Source organism: Sinohyriopsis cumingii, chromosome 8, assembly GCF_028554795.1.
Source record: "Sinohyriopsis cumingii isolate HCF-2022 chromosome 8, ASM2855479v2, whole genome shotgun sequence".
Lineage (NCBI taxonomy): Eukaryota > Metazoa > Mollusca > Bivalvia > Unionida > Unionidae > Sinohyriopsis > Sinohyriopsis cumingii.
The window spans coordinates 71,058,285-71,084,564 of record NC_142968.1 but is presented as its reverse complement, the minus strand read 5'-3'; the positions used below and the strand labels follow the sequence as shown (position 1 = coordinate 71,084,564).

Below are 26,280 nucleotides of genomic sequence, written 5' to 3'. Positions count from 1 at the left end.
AGCAAACTTTGGATCTTGAAATACATCATTACTTTCAACGAAATATAAGATAATTTGACTTTCATATTTCACACACCTATGTGTGTAGGGTCGCGGATTCCATAGAGGACACCGGTGCAGGACAATTATAACCAACCTCACATATGATCTTTATCCTAAGTAGTAAACTAGTTTTACCATTATCTGTGACTACATAACGCAGAACATTGCAACACATTCCCGAGTTCTGTCATTATTTCCACGTACTATCGAAACAATGATGATGATCATTCATTGAAGCGCATGTATGTGCTGTTATTATTATTCTATTTGATGTTTCATATTCATAATATCATTATCAGATCAAAGCTAATCCGATGACTATTTCATTATTATTTTCTCTCTATATCCATATTCCAAACGGAGAATTCACAAGAATACGCTGTTTTCCATCACCTCCGTATGAGAAACATTCTCAGTCATTATCAGACAAACAAGCTCAGGCGGAGAATATGGAAACGACAAGGATCAACACCATTGGTTTCCATTACGTCGCCGTCGAAAACATTTCCAAACCAATTTAACACCTAGCTCAAGTCAATAACAATATGATTGAATTGGCGCAAAAACGTTTCAAATCAAATCTAAAATTTTAAAATATGATTTATGATAACACACGCAAAAGTAAAGCTATATAAATAATTATATAATTAAAACAAAATACGCAAAATAAGAAACAATAAAATGCACACGTGGTCCAATAGTAGTATACAATTAAAAGCAAGCCGAGTCCCTTATGAACCAATCAAACTATTGCGTAAATTTGGATGGAAGTCCCTATTCTCCACTCTTTCCTAGGACTTCGTGACAACAGTAGCTGTCAGCTTGAAATGCACATACTACGCAGACTGCAAACCTTTACTCTAATAAATCAATGACCACAATTACGCAACTGTAACTCAACAGCAGTATGACTTTTCCTTCTTTCACATTCGCATAGACTCTCTCTGTTTACCATTTCATGGCTTCTGCACTACGCAAAAGACTTAACATGAATACTTCCGGTTCCATCTAATAGTAAATCAAAAACACAGCCTGGACCCGCCGTATCCCAAAACTCTACTTGTGCCATTCCATCAAATGCTCTCACAATCACAACGAAATGCATCTCAACATAAAGAGGCATGTTAGAAAAAAGGACTGGCTATCTACTAAATATTACATGATCTGAATATCGGTCCATGTCATGAATACTTATGTTGAAATGTACAGCCGCAAAACACCTCTTAATTAAGATAGAACATAATTGGCTAAATGATAATAGCAAACATTTTATACTGCTCTGACCCCATCTCAACATACTAAACACGTATCCCATTTTACGAATCTAATCCATGATATTATACGATCTTGTGACGTCTGCTCCTAGACAATGACTGATTTCTGGGGTTGAGAAATAAGCCCCCCCCCCCCATCCCACTCTCGCCTATTTAGAGCTGCAAGAGGTCTGCTTTGAAGAAAGAAAATCTAACTGGGAAGATAAAAAATTAAAAAGGTTATTTTCTCGATGGAATCGTGTGAAATCAAATTTTATAGGAAAAGAGGGGAATCACAACGATTGTGGAATAGGTGATAACCATGAATATTGTCAAATTTCTTAAGGTGTCAAGTTTTATCTCCTGAATGACTTTCGCCACTCGTATACGGTGAAATCGACTTTTGATGCCGTGGAATGTTCACTCCTATGGTGCACAATTCGGGGACTCATTTCTTAATTTATCAACCCCTGTCGCACCGTTTAAGCTTCATGAGGTAGTACTCTACTTGCGAGTTGCAGGACAAAATGAAAACAATCTCCAGCGGTTAATGAGTTAATAGGTTGTGGCGGTTTACAAATTTGACTGAATGGTTGGCATTACTGCATATGCTTGAAAAGTGTTCAAATAATTTTTCTGCTTTTTCCCCATCGTTAATAAGGCCGGCCAGTTTACGGAATAAGGTCGTGTAATAGCAGCAACAGTGACTCGTAAACCCAGACACAAATTATTACCCATGTTTTCCATCACGTCCGTGCGATAAACTTTTTCAATCCATTTTTGACGCCAAGCTCAAGGCAGAAACAGTAACACTGAATCTGTTCAAATTTATTTTCATTGTGATATACGATTTAAACATGATTTATAATAGCACATGGGAGGGGAAAAATGATATACATAATTAAAAATAAAAAGCGAATACATACAATTATTCAATGAATCAACTTCACACATTCACTCAGTAATAACATATGACAACACTGATTTGGACATTGATGGAAAGGACATATATTGCAAATGACTAAAGAGAATACAATTTGTTTAAAAGATATGTTGTTAATAAAAGCATCACAGAGGAAGGGCATACAATCCAAGAAGAGATATATTTTTTAACAATATCTATAGTTTAGTGCTTATATAATGTGACTGATGTAATTGATCAAGGAATAATATTACAAACATCGAAACATGATGAGACATTAAAAGAAAGGTATCTACAAATATATTGTTCGAAAGCTGACAGCACCTAACATGTCAAAGACATGTTCTTACTGACTGTTAAAGCTGGTATTAATCAGACCTTGCATTCTTTTACCCTATAGTATCGACTGCTAAATGCAAATTAACCCATCAGCTAATGATAAGTATCGTTCACTTTGACACATTGCGGAACCCAATCAGTTATGCACGTCGAGGATAATCCGGTTGGGATTCAATCAAATAACCTATTAACTGCCAGGAGCAGTATAGATTGAATAGATATGTTCCATAATTAGTTTGACACTAATCTGAGATGTGTCCCGTTAAGTCCGCGAGACTGTATATAAACAATCTTGGGCTAGACATTTCAGTACTCGGCAAGAGATGGATCACCCGGAGATTGCTCTCGACCTTTCTGTGAAGAGACAAGAATTGCTTCAGTGGCAGGTACGTTTTCAAACGGCCTCAGAACAAGTCCTTTTCCTAGACCAACGCATACGCTTTTTTCAGAAACGGATCAATCAAGCGAAAAAGCAGCATCTTCCTATATACCAGGAACATTTGCAGCGAAGACGTGATATCTGGAAAAGCATCAGGGAAATTAACATGGAAATGGCTCAGAATGCATTAGCCCGTATCAGCGAACTACAGCAAATTCTGTCCGGCCAATGACGGACTCTGCCACGACAGAAACAATCCAAAGGCTCTTTTCAGAGCCACACAAAATCCTTTGAAAAGGAATCTTGCTAGATTGCCACAAAAAAATATTAAACCACAAGTAGTCACCACGCCACTAGGGCACTATCATAAATATTCACTAAGACCAACATCGCCAACAAATGTATATAATAATAATAATAATAATAATAATAATAATAATAATAACAACATCAACAATAATCATGATAAAAATAAGCGAAAAATAATATCAAAATTTTTAATAATAGCCCTAATATTTAATAATCATGGCAATAATAAACGAATCATAACGGTAATAAAGACAAAACTAAATGAATAAAAATATAAATCACAATGCTACTACTAATCATAATAACAATAATCATGACAAATGAATGAATAATAATTAAAATTTTAATAAAAATAACAGCAGTAATAGTAATGAAAATGGTAATTATAAACAAAAAATAATAATAAAGACGAAAATAAATTAATAATAACAATTTCAATCATGAAAATAATAATAAATAATAATAATAATTATAACAATAATAATAATAATGATGATGTTAATAATTTTAATGATAATAATGACAATAGTAACAATAATGTTAATAATAATAATAATAATAATAATAATGATCATCATTTTAACAATTGAATACTAGTACTACTCATAATAATAACTGATATAGGACGAAGGAGTTTAGAAGAGGAAGTGCAAGTGTAAAGTAAGTTGCTTTTATGATGGTCAAAAAGTAGTTTGCACGACTGAATTTTAAGCGCTGGTAATGAATGAAAATTTGGGCTTCATAGGGAACTGATGATTTAGAAAGATTTTATCTTCAAACTACGCATCTCGCAAGATGGTTTTTAATTCATTCTTGACAAGTTCGAAATGAGACTTATTTAATTCTAAATAAAGCCCAAACCACAACCTTTTTCAGGCAACGTTTGGGTGACAAAACAAATACACATTCAACACGCATAGAAATCTCAGCAATATATTGCTAGCATGTAAAGTTATGCTCACAAGAAGCATAGATCATTCCTTTGCCGCAACCATATAAATACTAAAACACAACTGTAGCAAACTTTGGATCTTGAAATACATCATTACTTTCAACGAAATATAAGATAATTTGACTTTCATATTTCACACACCTATGTGTGTAGGGTCGCGGATTCCATAGAGGACACCGGTGCAGGACAATTATAACCAACCTCACATATGATCTTTATCCTAAGTAGTAAACTAGTTTAACCATTATCTGTGACTACATAACGCAGAACATTGCAACACATTCCCGAGTTCTGTCATTATTTCCACGTACTATCGAAACAATGATGATGATCATTCATTGAAGCGCATGTATGTGCTGTTATTATTATTCTATTTGATGTTTCATATTCATAATATCAGTATCAGATCAAAGCTAATCCGATGACTATTTCATTATTATTTTCTCTCTATATCCATATTCCAAACGGAGAATTCACAAGAATACGCTGTTTTCCATCACCTCCGTATGAGAAACATTCTCAGTCATTATCAGACAAACAAGCTCAGGCGGAAAATATGGAAACGACAAGGATCAACACCATTGGTTTCCATTACGTCGCCGCCGAAAACATTTCCAAACCAATTTAACACCTAGCTCAAGTCAATAACAATATGATTGAATTGGCGCAAAAACATTTCAAATCAAATCTAAAATTTTAAAAAATGATTTATAATAACACACGCAAAAGTAAAGCTATATAAATAATTATATAATTAAAACAAAATACGCAAAATAAGAAACAATAAAATGCACACGTGGTCCAATAGTAGTATACAATTAAAAGCAAGCCGAGTCCCTTATGAACCAATCAGACTATTGCGTAAATTTGGATGGAAGTCCCTATTCTCCACTCTTTCCTAGGACTTCGTGACAACAGTAGCTGTCAGCTTGAAATGCACATACTACGCAGACTGCAAACCTTTACTCTAATAAATCAATGACCACAATTACGCAACTGTAACTCAACAGCGGTATGACTTTTCCTTCTTTCACATTCGCATAGACTCTCTCTGTTTACCATTTCATGGCTTCTGCACTACGCAAAAGACTTAACATGAATACTTCCGGTTCCATCTAATAGTAAATCAAAAACACAGCCTGGACCCGCCGTATCCCAAAACTCTACTTGTGCCATTCCATCAAATGCTTCACAATCACAACGAAATGCATCTCAACATAAAGAGGCATGTTAGAAAAAAGGACTGGCTATCTACTGAATATTACATGATCTGAATATCGATCCATGTCATGAATACTTATGTTGAAATGTACAGCCGCAAAACACCTCTTAATTAAGATAGAACATAATTGGCTAAATGATAATAGCAAACATTTTATACTGCTCTGACCCCATCTCAACATACTAAACACGTATCCCATTTTACGAATCTAATCCATGATATTATACGATCTTGTGACGTCTGCTCCTAGACAATGACTGATTTCTGGGGTTGAGAAATAGCCCCCCCCCCCCCCGCCCCACTCTCGCTTATTTAGAGCTGCATGAGGTCTGCTTTGAAGAAAGCAAATCTAACTGGGAAGATAAAAAATTAAAAAAGGTTATTTTCTCGATGGAATCGTGTGAAATCAAATTTTATAGGAAAAGAGGGTAATCACTACGAATGTGGAATAGGTGATAACCATGAATATTGTCAAATTTCTTAAGGTGTCAAGTTTTATCTCCTGAATGACTTTCGCCACTCGTATACGGTGAAATCGACTTTTGATGCCGTGGAGTGTTCACTCCTATGGTGCACAATTCGGGGACTCATTTCTTAATTTATTAACCCCTGTCGCACCGTTTAAGCTTCATGAGGTAGTACTCTACTTGCGAGTTGCAGGACAAAATGAAAACAATCTCCAGCGGTTAATGAGTTAATAGGTTGTGGCGGTTTACAAATTTGACTGAATGGTTGGCATTACTGCATATGCTTGAAAAGTGTTCAAATAATTTTTCTGCTTTTTCCCCATCGTTAATAAGGCCGGCCAGTTTACGGAATAAGGTCGTGTAATAGCAGCAACAGTGACTCGTAAACCCAGACACAAATTATTACCCATGTTTTCCATCACGTCCGTGCGATAAACTTTTTCAATCCATTTTTGACGCCAAGCTCAAGGCAGAAACAGTAACACTGAATCTGTTCAAATTTATTTTCATTGTGATATACGATTTAAACATGATTTATAATAGCACATGGGAGGGGAAAAATGATATACATAATTAAAAATAAAAAGCGAATACATACAATTATTCAATGAATCAACTTCACACATTCACTCAGTAATAACATATGACAACACTGATTTGGACATTGATGGAAAGGACATATATTGCAAATGACTAAAGAGAATACAATTTGTTTAAAAGATATGTTGTTAATAAAAGCATCACAGAGGAAGGGCATACAATCCAAGAAGAGATATATTTTTTAACAATATCTATAGTTTAGTGCTTATATAATGTGACTGATGTAATTGATCAAGGAATAATATTACAAACATCGAAACATGATGAGACATTAAAAGAAAGGTATCTACAAATATATTGTTCGAAAGCTGACAGCACCTAACATGTCAAAGACATGTTCTTACTGACTGTTAAAGCTGGTATTAATCAGACCTTGCATTCTTTTACCCTATAGTATCGACTGCTAAATGCAAATTAACCCATCAGCTAATGATAAGTATCGTTCACTTTGACACATTGCGGAACCCAATCAGTTATGCACGTCGAGGATAATCCGGTTGGGATTCAATCAAATAACCTATTAACTACCAGGAGCAGTATAGATTGAATAGATATGTTCCATAATTAGTTTGACACTAATCTGAGATGTGTCCCGTTAAGTCCGCGAGACTGTATATAAACAATCTTGGGCTAGACATTTCAGTACTCGGCAAGAGATGGATCACCCGGAGATTGCTCTCGACCTTTCTGTGAAGAGACAAGAATTGCTTCAGTGGCAGGTACGTTTTCAAACGGCCTCAGAACAAGTCCTTTTCCTAGACCAACGCATACGCTTTTTTCAGAAACGGATCAATCAAGCGAAAAAGCAGCATCTTCCTATATACCAGGAACATTTGCAGCGAAGACGTGATATCTGGAAAAGCATCAGGGAAATTAACATGGAAATGGCTCAGAATGCATTAGCCCGTATCAGCGAACTACAGCAAATTCTGTCCGGCCAATGACGGACTCTGCCACGACAGAAACAATCCAAAGGCTCTTTTCAGAGCCACACAAAATCCTTTGGAAAGGAATCTTGCTAGATTGCCACAAAAAAATATTAAATCACAAGTAGTCACCACGCCACTAGGGCACTATCATAAATATTCACTAAGACCAACATCGCCAACAAATGTATATAATAATAATAATAATAATAATAATAATAACAACATCAACAATAATCATGATAAAAATAAGCGATAAATAATATTAAAATTTTTAATAATAGCCCTAATATTTAATAATCATGGCAATAATGAACGAACCATAACGGTAATAAAGACAAAGCTAAATGAATGAAAATATAAATCACAATGCTACTACTAATCATAATAACAATAATCATGACAAATGAATGAATAATAATTAAAATTTTAATAAAAATAACAGCAGTAATAGTAATAAAAATGGTAATTATAAACAAAAAATAATAATAAAGACGAAAATAATTAATAATAACAATTTCAATCATGATAATAATAATAAATAATAATAATAATAATTATAACAATAATTATAATAATGATGATGTTAATAATTTTAATGACAATAATAACAATAGTAACAATAATGTTAATAATAATAATAATAATAATAATAATAATAATAATAATAATAATGATCATCATTTTAACAATTGAATACTAGTACTACTAATAATAATAACTGATATAGGACGAAGGAGTTTAGAAGAGGACGTGCAAGTGTAAAGTAAGTTGATTTTATGATGGTCAAAGACTAGTTTGCACTACTGAATTTTAAGCGCTGGTAATGAATGAAAATCTGGGCTTCATAGGGAACTGATGATTTAGAAAGATTTTATCTTCAAACTACGCATCTCGCAAGATGGTTTTTAATTCATTCTTGACAAGTTCGAAATGAGACTTATTTAATTCTAAATAAAGCCCAAACCACAACCTTTTTCAGGCAACGTTTGGGTGACAAAACAAATACACATTCAACACGCATAGAAATCTCAGCAATATATTGCTAGAATGTAACGTTATACTCACAAGAAGCATAGATCATTCCTTTGCCGCAACCATATAAATTCTAAAACACAACTGTAGCAAACTTTGGATCTTGAAATACATCATTACTTTCAACGAAATATAAGATAATTTGACTTTCATATTTCACACACCTATGTGTGTAGGGTCGCGGATTCCATAGAGGACACCGGTGCAGGACAATTATAACCAACCTCACATATGATCTTTATCCTAAGTAGTAAACTAGTTTTACCATTATCTGTGACTACATAACGCAGAACATTGCAACACATTCCCGAGTTCTGTCATTATTTCCACGTACTATCGAAACAATGATGATGATCATTCATTGAAGCGCATGTATGTGCTGTTATTATTATTCTATTTGATGTTTCATATTCATAATATCATTATCAGATCAAAGCTAATCCGATGACTATTTCATTATTATTTTCTCTCTATATCCATATTCCAAACGGAGAATTCACAAGAATACGCTGTTTTCCATCACCTCCGTATGAGAAACATTCTCAGTCATTATCAGACAAACAAGCTCAGGCGGAGAATATGGAAACGACAAGGATCAACACCATTGGTTTCCATTACGTCGCCGTCGAAAACATTTCCAAACCAATTTAACACCTAGCTCAAGTCAATAACAATATGATTGAATTGGCGCAAAAACGTTTCAAATCAAATCTAAAATTTTAAAATATGATTTATGATAACACACGCAAAAGTAAAGCTATATAAATAATTATATAATTAAAACAAAATACGCAAAATAAGAAACAATAAAATGCACACGTGGTCCAATAGTAGTATACAATTAAAAGCAAGCCGAGTCCCTTATGAACCAATCAAACTATTGCGTAAATTTGGATGGAAGTCCCTATTCTCCACTCTTTCCTAGGACTTCGTGACAACAGTAGCTGTCAGCTTGAAATGCACATACTACGCAGACTGCAAACCTTTACTCTAATAAATCAATGACCACAATTACGCAACTGTAACTCAACAGCAGTATGACTTTTCCTTCTTTCACATTCGCATAGACTCTCTCTGTTTACCATTTCATGGCTTCTGCACTACGCAAAAGACTTAACATGAATACTTCCGGTTCCATCTAATAGTAAATCAAAAACACAGCCTGGACCCGCCGTATCCCAAAACTCTACTTGTGCCATTCCATCAAATGCTCTCACAATCACAACGAAATGCATCTCAACATAAAGAGGCATGTTAGAAAAAAGGACTGGCTATCTACTAAATATTACATGATCTGAATATCGGTCCATGTCATGAATACTTATGTTGAAATGTACAGCCGCAAAACACCTCTTAATTAAGATAGAACATAATTGGCTAAATGATAATAGCAAACATTTTATACTGCTCTGACCCCATCTCAACATACTAAACACGTATCCCATTTTACGAATCTAATCCATGATATTATACGATCTTGTGACGTCTGCTCCTAGACAATGACTGATTTCTGGGGTTGAGAAATAAGCCCCCCCCCCCCCCATCCCACTCTCGCCTATTTAGAGCTGCAAGAGGTCTGCTTTGAAGAAAGAAAATCTAACTGGGAAGATAAAAAATTAAAAAGGTTATTTTCTCGATGGAATCGTGTGAAATCAAATTTTATAGGAAAAGAGGGGAATCACAACGATTGTGGAATAGGTGATAACCATGAATATTGTCAAATTTCTTAAGGTGTCAAGTTTTATCTCCTGAATGACTTTCGCCACTCGTATACGGTGAAATCGACTTTTGATGCCGTGGAATGTTCACTCCTATGGTGCACAATTCGGGGACTCATTTCTTAATTTATCAACCCCTGTCGCACCGTTTAAGCTTCATGAGGTAGTACTCTACTTGCGAGTTGCAGGACAAAATGAAAACAATCTCCAGCGGTTAATGAGTTAATAGGTTGTGGCGGTTTACAAATTTGACTGAATGGTTGGCATTACTGCATATGCTTGAAAAGTGTTCAAATAATTTTTCTGCTTTTTCCCCATCGTTAATAAGGCCGGCCAGTTTACGGAATAAGGTCGTGTAATAGCAGCAACAGTGACTCGTAAACCCAGACACAAATTATTACCCATGTTTTCCATCACGTCCGTGCGATAAACTTTTTCAATCCATTTTTGACGCCAAGCTCAAGGCAGAAACAATAACACTGAATCTGTTCAAATTTATTTTCATTGTGATATACGATTTAAACATGATTTATAATAGCACATGGGAGGGGAAAAATGATATACATAATTAAAAATAAAAAGCGAATACATACAATTATTCAATGAATCAACTTCACACATTCACTCAGTAATAACATATGACAACACTGATTTGGACATTGATGGAAAGGACATATATTGCAAATGACTAAAGAGAATACAATTTGTTTAAAAGATATGTTGTTAATAAAAGCATCACAGAGGAAGGGCATACAATCCAAGAAGAGATATATTTTTTAACAATATCTATAGTTTAGTGCTTATATAATGTGACTGATGTAATTGATCAAGGAATAATATTACAAACATCGAAACATGATGAGACATTAAAAGAAAGGTATCTACAAATATATTGTTCGAAAGTTGACAGCACCTAACATGTCAAAGACATGTTCTTACTGACTGTTAAAGCTGGCATTAATCAGACCTTGCATTCTTTTACCCTATAGTATCGACTGCTAAATGCAAATTAACCCATCAGCTAATGATAAGTATCGTTCACTTTGACACATTGCGGAACCCAATCAGTTATGCACGTCGAGGATAATCCGGTTGGGATTCAATCGAATAACCTATTAACTGCCAGGAGCAGTATAGATTGAATAGATATGTTCCATAATTAGTTTGACACTAATCTGAGATGTGTCCCGTTAAGTCCGCGAGACTGTATATAAACAATCTTGGGCTAGACATTTCAGTACTCGGCAAGAGATAGATCACCCGGAGATTGCTCTCGACCTTTCTGTGAAGAGACAAGAATTGCTTCAGTGGCAGGTACGTTTTCAAACGGCCTCAGAACAAGTCCTTTTCCTAGACCAACGCATACGCTTTTTTCAGAAACGGATCAATCAAGCGAAAAAGCAGCATCTTCCTATATACCAGGAACATTTGCAGCGAAGACGTGATATCTGGAAAAGCATCAGGGAAATTAACATGGAAATGGCTCAGAATGCATTAGCCCGTATCAGCGAACTGCAGCAAATTCTGTCCGGCCAATGACGGACTCTGCCACGACAGAAACAATCCAAAGGCTCTTTTCAGAGCCACACAAAATCCTTTGAAAAGGAATCTTGCTAGATTGCCACAAAAAAATATTAAATCACAAGTAGTCACCACGCCACTAGGGCACTATCATAAATATTCACTAAGACCAACATCGCTAACAAATGTATATAATAATAATAATAATAATAATGATAATAATGACAATAATAACATCAACAATAATCATGATAAAAATAAGCGAAAAATAATATTAAAATTTTTAATTGATAGCAATAATATTTAATAATCATGGCAATAATAAACGAACCATAACGGTAATAAAGACAAAACTAAATGAATAAAGATATAAATCACAATACTGCTACTAATCATAATAACAATAATCATGACAAATGAATGAATAGTAATTAAAATTTTAATAAAACTAATAGCAGTAATAGTAATAACCATGGTAATTATGAACAAAAAATTATAATAAAGACGAAAATAAATTAATAATAACAATTTCAATAATAATATTAATAATAATAATAATAATGATGATGTTAATAATTTTAATGATAATAATGACAATAGTAACAATAATGTTAATAATAATAATAATAATAATAATGATCATCATTTTAACAATTGAATACTAGTACTACTAATAATAATAACTGATATAGCACGAAGGAGTTTAGAAGAGGAAGTGCAAGTGTAAAGTAAGTTGATTTTATGATGGTCAAAGACTAGTTTGCACGACTGAGTTTTAATACATCATTACTTTCAACGAAATATAAGACAATTTGACTTTCATATTTCACACACCTATGTGTGTATGGTCGCGGATTTCATAGAGGACACCGGGGCAGGACAATAATAACCAACCTCACATATGATCTTTATCCTGAGTAGTCGTATTCTTGCTATAATTGTGCGACCTGTTAGGAAGTTATTTATCCAGTTTAAAAGTCGCCCCGTTATTCCGAATCTGTTAAGTTTAGCAATCAGACCTTTGGCCCAGATCTTGTCAAATGCTTTTCCAAAGTCGATAAAAACTGCTATAAGGTTTCTATCTGTTTCCTTTGTGGAGTTGAATGCTATTTTTATATCCGCTTCTAGTCGGAATAATTGGTCAATTGTCGAGCGTTTTTTTCGAAAGCCACATTGATTTTCAAATAGTAAGGAGTTGCTTTCGAGATGGTGTTTCAGTCTATTTGATATTATGGTTTCCATTAGTTTACATACATTGTTTGTGATTGAAATTGGTCTGTATGAGTTTTTATCATTGGGGTCTTTGCCTGGTTTGGGGACGGGTATTACTATGGCTTGCTTTCAACTTTGTGGTAGTTGTCTTGTGTCCCAGATGATATTTAGTAATTTGAGGATTGCTTTGGTAATATTATTGGGTAAAGTTTTGTATATTATATAACCTATTTGATCCTTGCCAGGGGATGTTTCTTCTTTGGAGGCAAGTGCCTTGTTCCATTCACTCAGAATAATCTCACAGTTTAAGTCCGAATCGGGATTTCCTAGATCTTGGAAAATATGAGTATGTGTTAGCTCTATCTCTTGCCTATGGTCTTGGAAATTTTTGGAATAGTTGATATTGCTATTCATATCTGAAAAATGTTTTGCTAGCATGTTTGCCTTGTCTTTATTGCTATTAGAGCCTTTAAGTTTGGGGGTTGTATATGGGTTTTTTTCTCTCTAATTGCTTTAATTTTGTCACAGACTTGCTTTGAATTAATACTTAGGTTGAATTTAGAACAGAAGTATTGCCATGTGTTATTTTTTGCTGTTTTGATTGTATTCTTTAGTAAATATTATTTTTCTTTATAGTTAAGGTAGTCTAATGTGGTTTTGTTTTTTTGGAACTTATTTAGAACTTTCTTTTTGGCCTTATGAGCTGTTGTGCATAGTTCATCCCACCATGGTACTTTTAGCTTTTGTTGGTTGTTGTTTGTTACTTTTGGGATACTGTGATTAACTGCTTTTAAAATGGTAGTTATTATATTGTCATGATGGTTGTCAATGTTTGGATGTTCTAGGTTGTCAATATCTATTTGCTCAGACAGGATTTGGAATTGATTCCAGTTCGCTTGACTATACTTCCATCTGGGTGGGGTTTCAATGGGTATGTGTTGGGTTTTAGTTTGAATAGTGATAACGATCGGGAAGTGATCACTCCCCAGTTAGTGATTTGCGCTAATTTGGGGGTGCTTATGGTAAGATCTATGGCCGAGAGGGACCCATTCTCAGGATTTAGTCTAGTTTTGGATCCGTCGTTGAGGATCACTAGATTGTGATTGGTTATGCACTCTTCGATGTTTTTACCCCTGATATCATTCTTATTCTCTCCCCATAGTTCATTATGGGCATTAAAGTCCCCACAGAATATTAAGTTGTTGGTTTTGGATTTGGTAATTTGATGGCAGATGTTTGGGCTAATTGTAGGATTATTGCCCCCTGTGTCATATATATTAATAGTTTGGATATCGGTGTTCCCTGTGCTAACCATTATTGTTTGATGTTCAATGCTGTTTATATTGTTTGTGGTAATTGGAGTTGGTAATGTTTCGACATATGTTATTGTATCGATAGTAAAGATATCTAGACCTCCTCCTTTTTGTCCATTGTGTCTGTGTTTAAAAATTCCAGGTGAGTATCCTATTACTTTGGGTAATTTGTTTTGTTTGTTGGTAAGGTGTGTTTCCTGGATACATATTATATCTGGTTTACTGGTTGCCTGGTTTATTTTTTGTTGTAACTCGGGGAGGGTTTTGAATAATCCTCTACTATTCCTTTGCCAGGTGGTTAGTTTGTTATTTTATTTTATATGTGTATGTTATTTTATATTCACATATTGAAATGTTTCTTATTTTCATGTTTATTGGTTATTTTATATACATGTATTCATATGTTTATGTTATTTTATATTCATATATTCACATATTTATTTGTTATTTTATATTCATGTTATTTTATATGCATGTTCGTATATTCATTCATATGTTATTTTATATTCATGTTTATAGCTAAGTTGATGAATCTACTTCATAGCCAATCTCCATTATGAAATTGTACTCATTTGATCTTTACAACCACACCCAGCTTACATGTCATTAATAATTCTTTGCACTATCTTACCTAGTCACTTCTAATACATGTAAAATATCAGAATATATCATTTTTGTGTTAATAACCCACCCAGTTAGTTGAATAATAATTACTTTTCCCTTAAAGAAATTGCACTTTGATAAATGCTCTCTTTGCCGACAAATCCCATAGGCATCTGTAATAACACACACACACACACACACACACAACAGCACAGTTCAAAACAGTTTCAAGCTAATCAAGTCTTTCGTAAAGAAACAACTTAAAGGCCCATAAGGTGTAACAATACTAACTGAACCAAATCACCACCCACCCACCTCCGCCCCGAAGTGCATAGCGGGTGCTTAATGTGACAAGAAACATTGAGAAACATTGTATTGATAAATCAACAAAAACACTAGCTGTGATTGGCGTGATATGTAAGAGTTGTGGTTTCTGGCAGGCTTTAAAGTAGTTGTGACTTGGCTACATGTGAGATTACGTTAATTCATATCTAGATCAAACATTTTTATTTTTATGATTTTTATATATATATAACGCTCATCATTGATGGATAACTCTTACACCTGTTTAGTTCCAGCAGAGTTATCGCTCTAAATTGCAATAGAGTATCTGGTTCTTATTTGCCAAATTGATAATATAACATTGTTCTTCTCTATGACGGTGTGTGCCACACATTCTGAAATAGGATAGAAAATATCTATATTCCACCAAACGTTAGAAGTATGGTCTTTGGAGAAAATAAATGGTACTGTGATACCATAATGGAAAAGTCAGTAACTACTTTTATTAGAATGACAGGCGAAATTAACAATAGCGGATTAACTATTGAAGAGGCAGATAAAGAACGAATAGTATCAACCTGTATACATTACACGTATGTACTGGTAAAACGTTACCAACTACAACCAGTATTGGTTAGATTCGTATATCTCGTTTAATTAATGCTTTATCTCCTTTTAAGCAATGTTTCACCATATTATACCACGTTAGTTTATTACAGAAGTGTGATAATTTCTCTTAACACTCAAATTCTACATGGTTACGGAACCCGATATGGTCATAGATTTGAAAATATCAATGTTATATAATACAATCCTACGGAAGCCTCAGTTTCTCGCTACTACTAGAATAAGATTTTTGTGATTGAATACATTTGTTGTCAGTGTCCATATTATCAAATAAAATATTCTTCTGTCAGGGATATTCCTTGACTGCGACTTCCTATCAACTGTCTATTCCACTTTTCTTTCTTGAATTGTAGATTTTGCACGTCAAGGGGCGAGCCATGATAGCTTAGTTAATAGAGCGTGAGATCGTAATCCAAAGGTCATATGACGTAGGTTTCATACCCGTGTATGTCAGCCCGGGCCTGCTGTTTCTGTGTCTTCTTTGGAAAGACAGTTAAATCGTATTTCTTCGGCATTATATAGTCAATAATGTGTACGTCACGAGAAGAAAAAGAGAAAAAAAAACAGGCAGTAAATTTGATTTTACACACGGAATGTGTGTGTGTGTGTGTGTGTGTGTGTGTAATCTGGATATTTAACGTAGCTTTTTAAAAAATTTCAGTCATATCATTAGATGTCTGCAGTGTGGCAGTTTATAGTGATGTCTAGCACTGGGGCATCATTCAGCAGACAGTCACATTATCCTGACATCAGGCAGATCTGTCCTAATACTAACTTCTTAATGCTATGCGCCAAGTGATGCAGCTGTTACCGCATCCGAGGTGAAAGTGACGCTGGCCTGAAGATTAGAGCTTCCACCTAGGATGTGGGAGGGAGAGAGAGAGTAGAGCTTCCACCTAAGATGCGGGAGGGAGAGACAGAGTAGAGCTTCCACCTAGAACGCGTGTGTGTGTGTGTGTGAGAGAGAGAGAGAGAGAGAGAGAGAGAGAGATATGGTAAGAGGGGGTGGGTGGAAGTAGTATTTTAGAAAAGTATATTTCAAATTACAACTGTCGACAAAAAATACATGTTCTTTGCGTGAAAGAATCAGATTATACAGTTTCTGCTAAATGAATACTGCAGTATCAAAAGTTAAAAGTTTTCTTCGGGGAATATATTTTGTAGTTTTCGTAGATGTGTGTTGTCAGGGCACTATATGGTAAACCTTGCAACATATTCGATTAAGCCAATTCACGCTGCAGCATATACGATAAGGCCGAGCATCGTATGCTAATTACCCCTTCACCGCCCACATTCTTTATGTGATTCGTTCTTAGGATTAACAAAGGAACTAGATTAATCAACGTCAGCAATGTAATCTGGTAATATAATATCACATTCATGCGTGTTCGTTTGGAAAATAAAAGAATTATAAAGCATTTTATACTGTTTGACATTCATATATACACAGGTAACGATAAGGTAGGTATCCATTAGCTGTAATTGTTTACACATTGTCTTAAATCAGTATGTCAGATAAGTACGGATAGAGAGACGAAACGGGGAAAATTATAAAGTATTCAATAACTGGTAAGACTGAAAATGAAAGAAAGAATAATACAAACTATATGAAAAATAAATTGAATACTTATTCAAATGGATCTTTCATTTAAATACAACTGTTGTTGAAACATCAAAATCCACCTGAAACGACATTTCATTTTATCCATGTATTTTCTATCAAAAAGAACAGCATACATTGTACATGACTAGCACTATCGCGCTGTTACAAAGAAACACTTTATATATACACTGATTAAATCAATGCATTAAAACTCAAACTTCACTGAATTTCGGAAAATTTCACTCTATGTATCAACATCGTGTTAATCAAATCTTATAATATACGCAACTGCTTGTCAGGTAAAAAAAATCCCTAAATTGCAGATTGAAACAAGTCCAGGTTTGTCGCAACCACCAACAATTTTGCGTTCTCTCACTCCTTGTCGTATATGCTGCAGCGTGAATTGGTTTGATCGAATAGGTTGCAAGGTTTACCCTTATAGTGCCTTGATCGTCACCAATAATCTCTTTATTTTATTTAATATGCGCTAGCGCATAACAGTCTTGTGATTGCTGTTTTTTGTGGGTTTTGCTGCGGGGGGGGTGGGGGTGTACTTTAATGTCATGTCTGGTGTTTGAAGTCGTACCATGCACAAACAAAGGAGTGATTCCACTGGTCACACCCCCACCCCCAATTTAGTTTGCACAACTTTGCATTTTGTTGACGTCGGCTTCTTTCGATGCAGTATCCTATTCTTTTCGTGTGTGTGTGTGTGTGTGTGTGTGTGTGTGTGTGTTTTTGGGGGGGCCACGATATCCGATTTGATAGTCCAATACGATGATCATTCAAAAAACTAACACATTTAAGAAATATCTCTTATCAAAGGTTAAGTAAGGGAATTTAAAAACATATCTTTATTTTTATTTTGCATCAAGGGAGTGAGGGACTCTGGGTGGCCGAGTAGTCAAGGACGCTTACAGTTACAGATCACTGACATCTCACCTCTGTCCGCGTGAATTTGAGTGTCTGCTCATTCAACATTGGTATTTAAGAAAGCTGGCCAGTAACTTTTCTTGGGTCGGTTCTTCTTCCTGGAGGTTTTCAATTCTTATTCTCCCACAATATATACTGGCAGCCATGAAAAGTCTATGACGTACGAAAAAAAAAATTGCGTTAAACCCACCAATCTAGAGAAGGTGTGTTAGCAAGTAGAGCACATTGTGTATATGCACGATTTATCCAGCATATAACATGGACGGAGGATGTGTGATACACTTATCTGAGATGTATATAAAAATGAAAAAGAAAACAAAAGCGAGCAAAGGAAATAGTAAAGAGAGAGAGAGAGAAAAAAACAAAATGCATCAGTACACGCAACTGAACAGCATCTCTGGCACATCAAGGGCTGTGGTAGTATTGAATACGGCAAGGTTGTAGACGCCCCATTGAGGGTTTGCTTTCTGGTAGTTATAAACAGCTACAGGTCGCGGCAATACATGTTATTACTGAAATGTATTCTTAAGGGTAATACACTGCAAGGAATTTAGACGGGCTCACAGTGAGAAGGTGAGTTACTTTATCGCATATCAAGTCTTTTTTGTGGACGAAAGTGTTATTCGCTTTTAATAACTTGGATGGAGGTTTGTTATAATATTTTTTATAATAATCCATTAAGTCTAGTGTTTAAACGTCAGTTTTCTGCAAATGGTTGAATGTACATATCATCAGCGGGTTGGAGAAAAAATGCGGAGAAAAAACACCGACCCATGGGGAGCAGCTAGCAAGCTTTCTTATATAGCCACGTTGGCCGAGCCAAGACTTGAACCCACACGAAAGAAGGCGAGCCCCTTAGAGAAACCACTCGGCCACCATCATCGCTAGCCAAAGTTCCGATAACTATATCTGCACCAGTGCTGTCGAACCTTTTTGACACCATTTATATCATAGGTACACGTAACACGGTAGAAAAGTCCCATGAAAATTGTTCACACGTCATAAAAACGACTCGAGCCAGATATGTAACTTGGCTTAAGTTCGGGTTCAGAGTTTTCATCCAGGTTATTTTCTCTTACTTTTAAAATTTCCATTTATTTTTGTTTTCTTTATGGTGAGAGAATACACAGATGATCCCAGTAAAATTGTGTAATCATATATTTTCCCCCGTTATTTTATTGTATTAATGACAATTTTTTTTGGGAAATTCATCACTAATCAAGAAAGTTATATAAGCAAATTTACTGTTGAAACTGTAAGGCATACACAAACAATGAATTCACACCAAAAATAAAAATTCACAACTTGTTATTGCGTTTGCAGTTAATATACATATTTACAGAACAGAAAAGACAAATATCTGGTCTGACTTTATATATATGCGTGTTACGTTATGTGGAGTAATCCAAGGATCACAAAATAGGAAATAACAGACATAGGAACGTAAATAAGAGGGAAAGGTTTAGATTCCAAACGCAATGAACTGTTGTACTTGAAACAGAGACCTCGCAAAAGTGGGCATATGTATTTTACAGTACGTTCGTGTATGAAAACTAGGCGTATAACTAGAACAAAACCCTAATTTTTTCAGACGCTATAGTGTAGGGAATGGCAAAAGATTATGAACCGATCAGATCAGAAATGAGATGGAAATTTACGAAACTCAGTCACGCTATACATACAGAGAATATGGTTCACGTTATGTGTATAACGCCACTTTATGCACAATATACATCGTACATGGCGGTCAATATACAACAGGAAAACCCCGGTAAGAGCCACCGACCCACAAGTAGCTAACTACTGGCAAGCTTCCTCACATACCCACGTTGGTCGAGTCGGAAACTTGAGCCCATGTGGACAGAGGTAAGACGTCATTCATCTCTACAGGCGAGCACACAGGACCCCGACAATCAATATAGGGCTCTTCATCGATGGCTAGAAAAACGACAAACTTAAATGATGACAATTGTTGGAAAAAAATATGACATGAACATGTAGTTAAATAAAGTAGAGAGATGTGATTTGTTTTCCTCTTGCCTTTTTGTGTGCTTGGTGTGGGCGGGTCTTTGATTTTACACGTTACATTTTGAAAGACACAACGAAAATATAAATACATAAGATATATTTTTGGTCAAAATTGTCGGCAATTGCAGTTCTTTATTTTGGTAAATATCACCGTGTAAATTCGCCTTTGTAGACGCATAATTCTTTATTTTTCTAACTTGTTAACTTTGAGACAGTCTTACTGGCTATAATATTTCTTTCCAATCTGGAATGACCGCTCCGTTGTTTCAGTGGTTAGAGCGTCCGCCTCGGATGCGGGAGGTCGTGGGTTCGATCCCTGGCCGAGTCATACCAAGACTTACAAAAATTTTACTAACAGCTGCCTTGCTTGTCGCTCAGCATTAATAGTTTAGTGTTAGGACTGGTCGACCGGGTGTCAAGATAATGTGAGTAGGTAGGACATCATGCTACATGTCTGGGGCATTATGCTCCAGTGCTAGACGTCACTGTAAACTGCCACACTGCAGACATTGTAGCAGTATGACTGATTTTTTTTAAAATATAAAGCTACGTTAAAAAAATCCAAATCGCACAAACACCAGTCTTGAATGTGCTGATGTCAGTAACCTTGAATGAGCTGATCTGCTGAAATCATGACGTATCACAATGGTATAATCCAAAATGACCATGAATACATTTGTTATCAGAGTGTATAGTTGTGTTTAGATATAATTCTAGAAGAATTATTTATTTAAAACATTCATTGGAATTGATGAGTCCTCATTGACTGGTTAAACACAATTTTGAGGGGAATAATTCAGGTCAGGTTCAGGTTACTTCATTGCGGTACATCATGACATTGAAAACTACTGAGATATCAGGACATTGAAGATTATTAATAGATCGGAATATTCAAGCCTATGGAATTCATTCGGATTATTTTATACTACTTTCATTGTGATAAAAGAATTAGGATTATTTATGTTCTAATTTAAAATAATGTACGTATTTCTTATATATTTACTTTGTAACTTAGGGAAATACATTGTTGCGGCTCTGTTTATATAATGTGGATCATAATCACTGGGAAAAGCCAACAAACAATATAAATTAAATATACATTACACTAACTTATGTTTCATGTTTAATGCCATATAGTTTAGTAATTATAATTATCTAGTAATTTAAATCGGTGTTCAGAGTCAATGAAATGTGGCTAAAAAATTGTTATAAATCCTAAAATGTGATAAACTGACAGTTGGAGTGTTTTAACTTCAAGTGGGCTGGGCTCTGTCATTTTCAGCAATAAGAGGAGTGTCGTCGTCAGAATGGATGGTCGAATTTTAAGTGTCAAATATATCAGGGCAAATATTATATCAATGTCAAGGTCAGTATCTGATGTCACAAATTTAAACCATAAATAATATTTTGAACTATCCTCCATGTCAACATATTAAATATTTAGTAGACCAGCCAAGACATTTCTAACAACATGATTGAACCATTCGATTTTCATATCAATATAATATAGTCGTCTCACATAGGAAAATTCAGTTGCATTGTAAGCCCGAAATAATATCATACATGGATACGAAAGTCTATAAATCATCTGTCAATACAGTCTGCATTTCCACTAAAATGGGATCATAATCCAGATATGTTCCATGCAATAAAAGTTAGAGTATCCTTGAAATTATTTACATTGATAATAGAGAAATCGATATTTACATTTGGCACTTGTATAAAGGCTAGCATCAATGTCACAGTCTTGGTATGCTCCAAGCTGTACACCGGTCGTGTCTTCATTCAGCCAGCTTCACTAGCCGAGGTTTCGATAAATAACCCTATCTACGCCTTGGCGTATCGAGCATATATTTCCGCCCTTCGGGTCTGTGAATTTTGCTGGATGCGGTGTCAAGACATCACATCCAATCAAAATTAAGTTGTTCATTTTTTAATACTGTTTCTACATGATAGAGACAAGGGAAGCACACAACTTGAATGGACTGATACATAATCGATTTTCAAGTGCCGGTCTGTGTTTGCACAAATACCTTTTACTCAAATAGATCTACAGTGGTTTCCCTCATGTATATAATCATACTTCGATGTCAAACTTACAAATTATCCTTTCTAGGTAAATTGCCTTCACTATTTTCGGCCGATGTATAATGCACCACGCCAGTGGTTAGCTGATATTACATACTAATGACATCCAGTAAATGTCGCTAGGATAAACCACCAATGTTCGGTCCGCCAAGGTGTATATAGGGTTATTATATCGGAACCTTAGCTAGCGAAGATGCCATTCGACAGGCTTCTTTTATAGCTCATCATACACATTGACGCTTCTGCTGATGACTCGTTTGTCATACTGCAAATAGGCTTTTCTTCTTAACAGACATATTCCGGTAGGAAAGATTTGAAAAGATTCATCGGGTTTTTCAGTGGTGCTGGAACGTCCTCTCCATTACCAATCCTTGTTCTGCTTGATACTGTTTATTATTTGCTACGTTACCAGCTGCGTGTGTCCGGTCATGCGAAGTCTTGTTTCTTTCTATTCTCTTCTCTTTGTTGTCCAATTTCTCATATTGTAAGCTAGACCGATAGAAATGATGGCAAACTCTCAACAACTATTCTATTTTAGCAATACACAAGACACTTGAAATCCTTTAGGATGCATGCAATCGACTTTTTGCCGCCCAGGGTATATCTGCCTATATATTTGCAGATATAGGTCTGGGAAAAAACCCTCAGGAAAAATCTAAGTTTTCGTCTCATCTCACGAGATTTATAAGTGATAATGTACGTGACGTTATAAAGACGCTAGGCTTGTACTGTTCTTACACCATTGATTCTGGCAGATATAAAGTATCTTTACGTTGACTTACAGGTACGAATTGGCATGAATTGTTTTCATTGCAATCTTTACGTAAACACTTTTTTTTCTTCTTCATGTCTTGGTTAGGCTATCAATTTTTAGCTGAACGGGTCGTATTTCAGAAACGTTTATGTAATGATCTGTTGTCCGTTGTCTGTCTGTTGATACAAGTTTATTATCGCTTACTCCACCCAAAGCACTTGGAGGATTCGTATGAAACTTCACACACGCACACATTCATCACATTGCATAATTCGTCCTAAATGAAAATGGTGCCTCTCTAACATCCAATTTGGGTGTCATAGTGGCTAATTGAAAATCTTGTTATCGATACTCCTTCTGAATGTTTGGTCATATGAACATGGAATTTTCGCTAAAGACTTCCATTATGTCCAGTTGGTGCTAAATGAACATGGACCGATATGATGTCAAGTAGGATCGCAACACTGGCCATCTTGGAAATTTTAGTGGTGATAATCCTCCTAAATGAAAAGCAATATCGACACGTGTTTCATCAGAAGACCTCTTATGATGTATAATAGCTGGTCCCAACTGTCTTATCATGTATAATAGCTGGTCCCAACTGTCTTATCAAGTACAATAGCTGATCCCAACTGTCTTATGATGTACAATAGCTGGTCCCAACTGTTTTATGATCTACAATAGCTGGTCCCAACTGTCTTATGATGTACAATAGCTAGTCCCAACTGTCTTATGATGTCCAATAGCTGGTCCCAACTGTTTTATGATGTACAATAGCTGATCCCAACTGTCTTATGATGTGCAATAGCTGGTCCCAACTGTCTTATGATGTACAATAGCTGGTCCCAACTGTCTTATGATGTACAATAGCTGGTCGCAACTGTCTTATGATGTGCAATAGCTGGTCCCAATTGTCTTATGATGTCCAATAGCTGGTCCCAACTGTTTTATGATGTACAATAGCTGATCCCAACTGTCTTATGATGTACAATAGCTGGTCGCAACTGTCTTATGATGTACAATAGCTGGTCGCAACTGTCTTATGATGTACAATAGCTGGTCCCAACTGTCTTATGATGTACAATAGCTGGTCCCCTTCTTAATGTCACCTTACATCTGACATAGTCTGTGGGCAATACATATAGTATAGGAAAACTTAACACATAACACACATACATACATGCAAACCCATGTGCACACATTCATATAGTGCACGATCTCTTTTTAGACAATTACAAATATACAGCGTATATGTAACACACTGTACGCTATGAAATGAAGTAATTAAACTTGCATTTGAACTAAACTCATCATTTTTTATTAATCTGGAATAGTGGTTCCCACTAGTTTCCCAGGTCAACATTAATGCTTCTTTCAATTCAGATTTGATTACAGTATCTTTTTTCATCTAGGAATGTCGCATTTCAATTTACATATATAGTTGTAGTATTTGGCTACAAGAAAGCAAAACTTAAAAGATTGTACATATATTCCATATCTACTTGTATCTCCTAATATAACAGTTATTGCAATTGGCATAGTTTCGCTTTATGCTGAATACAATGGGACACATCATTCCACAGCCTGATTATCACATTAATTCGCAAAACAATAGCTGTATGTTTTCCGGAGCATTTTTATAAAGAATATATTTAATATGAATTTTATTTTATATAGAAATGAATTCACTGGCTAAAGTCTTTGCGTAACACGAAATTGAAACCATTATAATTGTGAGTTTCTTGTTATTTTAAATTTTTTAGCATATATGTCAGGCTATATTTCCCAATTCAAAATTGAAAATTTCATTCCATTTGTTTTCACTATTTAGTTTAACATCCTTTTCTAAAAGCAACTTGCAAACGTCTTTATGACCGGTGTAAAAAGTTAGATAAAACGACACTGGTCAGACCATTTATCCCTTTCCATTTACAAATTGTATTTTATAACAACTTTAAAATACAATTTCTAAATGGAAAGAGATAAATGGTCTAACCAGTGTCGTTTTATCTAACCTTTTACACAGGGACTTTACATACTGAAGTATCCCTTAAAAGGCAAGTAAATTATTACTGAGACCATATATGGCTTTAAAGCTATCAAAATCAATCAGAGTTGCCTGATCTCTAAGGATATCACCAATATAAATCACAGTATGATATGTTCAAACCATTTCCTATAGAAAAAGAGTAACTTGTTCACCCTTATCAGGGAGTTCATCGATAAATTTGTGTTCATAATATCTTCTCCTGGCCGGGGTATATTTTCTCTAGCTTCCAAGCCAGTAAAACATCATGCCAAAAAGCACCTTTTTTTTGCCTTTACGGATAAGGTTTTCACATTCTCATCTCCTAGTAGGAACAGGTATCAAAGCTCTCATATTTCATATTCCAATAAATTGACCGGTTTTCTGTGAGGTAGAAGTAATCGATGTTATTTTCAAAGCTAAAAAATTTATAAATAATTGTCACGCCAAGCCACCTTTAGAAAAAGTTGGAATCATGACCTCTCTTTTAACTGTGTTCACTTTTGATTTCCATATAAAGGTGAAAATAATTCATTTCATTCTCTGATAATATTTTGTGGAGGATTTGGTAATCAGATGAACAAATGATTGAGCTCTGGAATAATTAAGATTTTCAAAATCGTTATTTTACCAATTATTAAGGATCATTTTCACCAATGTTTTAAGCAAGTTTTAATCATTTCTGTTTTATTTTCAAAATTCGTTGTCACCGTTTTATCCAGATCCACTAAAAACTGTATGCCCAGTGATGTAACGTCATACACCCACAACTTTATGCATGATACTTCTTGTTTAATATTCAAATTGCATTTGTTTTGGCAGTGTTAAGTTTCAGGCCTGAAATCCTTGCAAAGAAGCTCAACAGAGGATTCCAAGGATTCAGAAGAGCTTCAAGAATTAAAGTAGTGTCCTCTCCAAACTGTGACAATGAAAAATTATATTTCCTTTAACTTAGTACATTTTAGTTTTTAATTATTCTTTAATAGTATAGACAATATTTCTGCACATCATAAGAAGATATATGTGGATATTGGATAATCCTGTCGACATCCTCTGGAAGTTTTGAGCAATTCTGAAAGAAAGCCATTTTGCAAAACTGCCATTGACATATTGCAATAAAATGTTT

The 26,280-nt window shown here is 35.1% G+C and overlaps 1 protein-coding gene across 1 annotated transcript in view; it reads left to right on the top strand.

Moving 5' to 3' along the window:
* The first annotated feature begins 18,767 nt into the window (after positions 1-18,767).
* The window catches only part of LOC149793787 (uncharacterized), a 28,632-nt gene continuing 21,119 nt past the window's right edge, over positions 18,768-26,280 (top strand). The window contains exon 1 of the mRNA XM_089967779.1: positions 18,768-18,831. The gene's annotated coding sequence lies outside the window, so the exon portion shown is untranslated. The remainder of the gene's footprint in view (positions 18,832-26,280) is intronic.